This window comes from Mus caroli, unplaced genomic scaffold (genome assembly GCF_978045245.1).
Source record: "Mus caroli unplaced genomic scaffold, Mus_caroli_1 scaffold_1, whole genome shotgun sequence".
In the NCBI taxonomy this organism is placed as follows: Eukaryota; Metazoa; Chordata; class Mammalia; order Rodentia; family Muridae; genus Mus; species Mus caroli.
The window spans coordinates 78,798,672-78,805,709 of NW_028227256.1; positions in this window are offsets into that span (position 1 = coordinate 78,798,672).

Here is a 7,038-nt window from a genome sequence, read left to right on the forward strand (position 1 = left end):
GTGAGAATTGCTGACCTCATGAAGATGAGATGCTTTAGCATAGGGGTTGTAAGGTTAAAAGAAAAGTCAATATTGATTTGATAAAGAAAAGAAGGCAACTGGTGACTATAGGACCCACACAAAGACACTGGGGCCTGAAGAAAAAAGGAGGCCCCATATGCATAGTAATATTCATAGTTGGAATGTCAGAGGAACAGTGGTCATCTCTCTCTCTCTCTCTCTCTCTCTCTGTGTGTGTGTGTGTGTGTGTGTGTGTGTGTGAGAGAGAGAGAGAGAGAGAGAGAGAGAGAGAGAGAGAGAGACAGGATCAAATCAAGAGTATTTTAAATTTACTTAATTTGTGTCATGTTGTAAATGTAGTTCTGTTATCTATTACGTAGCCAGGACTTAGTCTCCAGTTCGTGACTATCATTCTGCCTTAGCCACCAGAGTGAATAAATGTGAATGACCACACCCAACTCTGAAAGATATTCTTATCCATTCCAAATCCCACAGCCAACTACCCTGCAAACGGGGCCCCATGATGAAGTGATGAGACTAACCTTTTATGTGATGATTCTGTTAAGCCAAAGATGAGAGCCAATCTCCCAGACTGGTAAAATGATACTGTCATTTACTGAGAGTGTGAAGTATTGGTGAGGCACTGCATATCAGTGAGTAGAGCAGAAGACCCTTCCTAGACTTTCAGAGTTTGTAGAATAATGAACTTACCCATGACATTCAAAGAAGAGAGTGAAAGGAAAGCCCAAGCCCTTGAACAAGACACTCCAGAAAGAATGCTCCTGCAAGAGAAGATACCTGACAGGACACTTGTAGAGTTTGATGGGTGAGAAAAGGATGGGTGTGAGAGAGATGGATAGAAGAGGGAAGCAAGCTTGGGTAAGCAGGTCCAAGGAGTTGACTATGTAGCTTGGGAAAATATGCTGAGGCAACTCAAAAGAGGATTTTGTTGCTAAATTTCAGATCAAGAAGAGGAGCAAACCTTATGTAACCAAGTTGGCATTCAACTAAGACAATGATGATTTTTATAATAGAATCCATATCTTGGGCACTTTATCAACCAATAATCTGATTCCGTAATTAAAATCATAAGACTCTCCACACTCTCATCTGAAAGAATAGTAGAAGTATTAGTAAATGCTGTGATATTTGACACCCTTTCATCTCTATGATGGAGCTGTAAAAATGAATCTGGATTAGAACTACCAACATTAAACTTGAGAGGACTAAGCCAGTTCATACTTTGATGGCTCTGCTTATATGGATGAAAGAAAGCCAGTTCTCATGGCACTGACTTGGCTTCTCCAGTTTCTCAGAAAGAAGAAAAAGCCAGCCTTCTGCTGAAGGCCAGGGTACTCTCAGCTGGGAAAAGCACTGTGTGTTGTATTAATAAGTGAGCTATACTATTGCCTTTTCTTGCTCCTTAATGCAGGCCCAACAAAACATTTCCTTGAAGTGTACTACCTCTGAAAGTATATGTGAAGATAAACTACTGAGCAGCTGAAGCATTTTCCCCCAAAGCCCACTGCCTACAAAAGTCACCCCACTTCCTTTCACTGGGAGCGAGTCTGTTAGTAGCATTCTCAGGACAAATAAATGAGGGCAGGTGTAAATTGAAGGAGAGTAACACCTGTCCCTGCATCTGGCCAACAGACCTCGCTTTAATGTGCTGTCTGCTGAGAAATTGAGGCGTCTCATGTTACCCAGAGGCCTTAGTCTACACTGGAGTAGGCAGAAAGGAATTCTGTGACCAGAAGATGTGAGGCTTGGCTGACTGCCAAGAACAATAGCTAGCAGTACAAAAGGAAAAGGTTTGTAGAGACAAAAGCACTCTATCACAGAGCAACCCACAGCTTTGCTGTTTGAAGGAATGAACCCCTAAACGAAAGACCCAACTGGATTAACAGCAGGCTGCTCCCCTTTTACCTTCTAATTCTGCCCTGGTTGGTAACTTCCTGTTGACACCAGAATGAAGGGAGTTCTTGTGCCAACATCAAGCAGTGTCTCCATTTGGGGACTTTCTGGCTGGTCACAGAACAGCAACTTGGAAGATTTATGCCTCCATTTGCTTTCTATCCATTTTTTTTTCCATTAAAGGGGGGAATTTAGAGCAAAGTTACCCATGTAACTCCAACCCAGTGCTGGAGAAGTCTTCGCTGACTTGCAAAATATCAGCAGAATCTTGTGCCCAGTAGGAACAGAGGTAAAGTCCATAAAACTTGTGTGCAGTTCATTCCACGTTGTCTCAAGCAGTGGCTTTACCCCCACAGAGCATTCCTAAGTTCAAATAATTCGAACAAGTCCAAACAGAGGACATGCTATTTCCACGTGAGCAAAATTTACAAACTTCTAGCGGAGGGAGGTGCTTATGGAATACACAGTCACAGAGAAACTACCGAAGCCATCGGAAGAAATAGAAATCATAGATAGGCTAGAATTTATAGAGAAAATAGCTTCTACAAGCCATAAGCCACAGGTCCTGAGTGTCTTTAGGGTGGCTGAGAGTGAGATCAGGCTTACACGCTTCATGCAACACGTGGTATCTGCAGGCCAAGAACACAGCAGGGTTTTTTTCTCTCTTGAGCATTGTAACCAGAGACAAAGCCAACCCAGTCCCAACCAAGGCATGGATAAAGTGCAACAATATGGGAACGGTACCAGCAGATTAAAACTCCCAGTGGGCCTAACCAATTGAAATGGAGCTGAGATGCAGTGAAGGGTGGCTCAACCTCCCCCCCCCCCCATGAAGCTTCAGAGAGTCCCTGCAGGGGCGAGTGGAAGGGTCAGAGAAGCAGGAAGTATGGCTGTGAGAGAGCGTCAGCACCAAGCTTTTTCCTCCCCGACTTTGGCCGGATGTGGGTTCTGAACTATCCCAGATGGAATTTATTGGATCAACAGTATGTGAAATGAGGAGTCCTGAGCCTAAGGAGGAAGCAAACACCCTAGGTGTCCAGTCTCAAATATTTTGGCAGGGAATTCGGACAGAAGGGGAAAAAAATCATTTATTCATGGAAAACCCTCAGCGGATTATTTTTTAAATACCAAGGTATCATTTTCTGTGGATACATGCAGCGTTTCACTGTTAGCCCAAAGAGAAAAAGAAAAGAAGAAGAAAAAAAAAAAAAAAAAAGATCTGACTTCATAAAACCCTTACTTAATAGTTCTTGGCTTAAGGCATTAATGGCAGGGAAATGCTCATGAAAGCTCATGACCATGACTCTAGCATAGTGGATTCATGTTTCAGTTTGCTTCCTGTGTAACCCATGAGAAAATATAATAATTGTAATCCTCCCCCTCCCAGTCACATGTGCACACACATGAATACAGATTCTTCATACTATTAAATGCATATTTATTTATGTTTTTCTCACATCTGTATCCTCCCTCCTCTACCGTCATAAGAAACCATGGAAACACACCGATGGGTCAGTAGGCCATGCCAGGAAATTTGCAAGTTGAGTGGATTCAGAAACACTAGGACCCTGAGACCTGAGGATGGTAGGCATTTCACCTACTCCTCGCCAGGTCCCTTTCATGTGACTACTGGCACCCCATGGAAAGGATCTTCGAAGTCAGTCACATAGGGCAGCACCCAAGCTTCACCATATGCAGATGAGGCATTCTAACATCTTAGATCAAGCCAATAGGAAACATCTGCTTTTAGACCACTACTGACCTCAAAATGTATATAAGAACCTGACCACAAGGAATAAAGGTGTGTGAATTACTTCATCAAAGACCTTCTGAGAGCATCTGTCTTATTAGCGCTGTAACACTTTTGGGGGAAGAGTATTCTCTCCCAGAGCTTTCACCACTTGGAGTTGCCCAAGGCTACCGCAGTCACCTATGAGACCTTGGCTGCCTCCCTGGCCCCAGTGTGGAGTCCCAGTGTTGTGCTGGTTCTGGAGCAGTGGTGAACAATTCTTTGGTAGTTTAGTTGGGCCAGAGCTCTGCAGATAGCATCCAGTACACAGCCTGACACCCACCCCTTTCTCTTCTTGTTTTGGGTAACTGAAACACCAGTGCTTCAGCGCTGACACTACTGAATGAGGTGTGGGTATGCATGGTGGCTTTCACTGAGTCTGAAAATATGCCATCTTAAGTTCTACAGGCTGTTGTTGGCTTAAGAGTATGCACCTGACATATCTCATGTTGTTGTCTATGTGCTCTGTGTGCCTTCAGAGGTTTACAGTCAAATAACAATTAAATCGCTGAAGGCAGGATCTGTTTCCATCACTCTTAGCACTTTCCAGTATCATTTATTTTGAGTCAGTCCCTTGCCAAATATCTACACACTCACATAAAAAGCAGTTTTTTTTTTCAGACAAAATACAGAAATATATGGTTTCTATAAGGCTTAAAGAAGCACAAATTTCCAATGGATATTCATATTCTATTTTATTTATGAGTTGAAGAATTCATGTGAGATCTGATCTACCCCTAGTGTTTCTTCACCGTGGGGTAGCCATATTGTGATTCCAAAATTACACTGGCAGTCAACTGCTTGAAGTACCAAACCCAAACCGTTCCTGTCTGCCATCACATACATAAAATGATGTTTTCTGAGAAGACAGAAGACTGGCAGGAAACATAATCTTCACTTAGTCCCAAACTTAGATTTTCTTTCCTGGGGAGCAATATTTCATGACTTGTTCACTTCCAGTGTGTTTTGGAAAGTAAAGATTTTGTGTCAGATGATTGTCAGTCATTACAAATTGCTTATCTGTCATATGGTGTAGGCTGTCTATCCAAAGCAAATGTAATTTACTGGGAGACCCAAGATGCCTGCAAAATGTTCAGGACATCTTTCGTAGACTATTGTCAAAAGTGCTATTCATTAAGTCTAAATTTCTTCTCTACACCCCAAAAACCAGTAGGTAGGTAAGTGTTTCACAGACAGAAAACCAGAGCTACAATATCACAGCCATCCTTAAACTGTAGCTAAAGGCAACAACCTTCACAAGGTTACCGAAAAATATTACTTGGAGGTTTTATAGATTTTATTTTTCTGTGAATATGCACTTTTCTCTCTTGGGAAAAAAAACAAACCTAGGTCTGGATTTTTAAATAATTGCTTCTGAGCAGACAAATGTGTAAATTGTACAAAATATTTGTAGTTCATTTCTATAAGTAAGGATTAAATACTCAGTAATTGATCTGGGGGATATGAAGGCAAGTGAGACAGTGCCTTGATCCAAGGGCACAGATATGAGCCTACCTATGTATATAATTCTGTCATGAAGCAGAGCCCTTTAGACAAATTTTGAATTTATATATAAACCCTCTGAGAGCACAGAAGGAAAGGCAATGATATTCTAGTGTAGTCAGGGCAGGTTTTGAGCAAGTAACATTGCACCCATCCCCTGGAAACAAGTGGTATTTTAATGAAGAGGAGACAGCATGTAAATATGTCCTTAGGAGCATGTGGGGTCTGGGCCAGCCACTTTGGCCAAAAGCCCAACATAATCACAACTGAGAGGAGCCCTTGGTGCTCCTGCCTTTCACAGGCTATTTGAGATCTCATGGAAGAAAAAAAATGTCAACATTAATTGATAATGATGCTTCAAAGAGATGTAAGTAACACATACTGTGGTTTCTGCACCAATCCCTACCAGTACCATGTGCAAGGTCAGAATTGATGCCTGCTTGACCCACCCAAGGGAGGGAGCTCATTGCAGCTGAGTAGAGTTGTGTTAATTTCCCCTACACTCTGCCCTGATAGTGTTCCCACTTATCTCACGTATGCTACTCTTGATACTCTAGACGTATTTTAAAAATTAGGTAGCATCTACTTCCACCATCACTTTCCTATTGAACCAACTTTGACTCCCCCAGGAGCACCTCATTGTCTTTGGAGTATCTGCAAATGTTAACAACCCTGAAGGGCTTCTCAGAAACTCCTGCTCTCTTCTACTTCCATAGCAACAGTTATACTTTCAAACTAATGAGGCTCTGATGAACCTTTCTAACCTATTGCCTTCCCAGAGTTCAGAATTTACCACCCACTGGTCCTCACTCACCCTTAATTTATGTGTAATCTACTCACCCATGCTGTGTAGCAACAGCATGGAGGCCACTCAACCACCATCTTCTTTAACTGTCTGCTAAGTTATATAGCATCTCCTTTAGTATCCAGACTTACACACACACACACACACACACACACACACACACACACCCCAAAATCAACATAATGATTAAAATGCCTTAATATATACACATTTATGCTGCTTCTAGCAGAGTATATACTGGACCTTATTCTACACTGCTTATTTACTTACTTATTTTTACTTTTTTCTTCACTAGAATCATAACCCCTTATTCATCGTGCATCTTTTGTATACACTCTAGAACCTGGAATATAGCAAATACCTAATTCTTATTGCTAACTTACGAAAGTAATGGAAATGCATACATTTCTATACCAACCAGTATTCTAATGATTCTGATGTATGATTGGGAAAATTAAGCCTTTTGATGATTTATACCAGCAATAAGGAAGAAGCAGGCCAAGGAGAGCAGGATAGCATTCTATACATGAGGAAGGAAGGAAGTATAGTATTAATAAACCATCAACAGGCTAAGAATTACCAAAGTGCATTGGAAATCAAAGAAAATGTCACTACCTCCTGTTTAATTGGCCTGGGATATTACCACCAGTATTGGAAGAAGACAAATAGAGAAATTGGCCCAGAGTGGTGTCCTGATTTCTTTTTTGTTGAGAATATGTAGAGAAAATTTTACATACTGGAGAAAGGGTTTATTTGACCTACAAGTTCAGGCCCATTACCACAGAAAGCCAAAGTGGCAAAAACTGAGACATCTAGTTTCATAGCATCCACACTCACAAGGGGAGAGAAATAGATAAACACATGCTCATCTCCTTGTTTGTTCTTAGCTCCGTGTCTTTACTCTGTGTATGGTTTAGGACCTCCTGCTTAGGGGATGGTTCTGCCCAGACTGAGGCAAGACAATGTAAATAGTCCCTGCATAGAGACTTTCTGTGCAGGTGATGCTAGGTTATGTCAAAAGGACAAT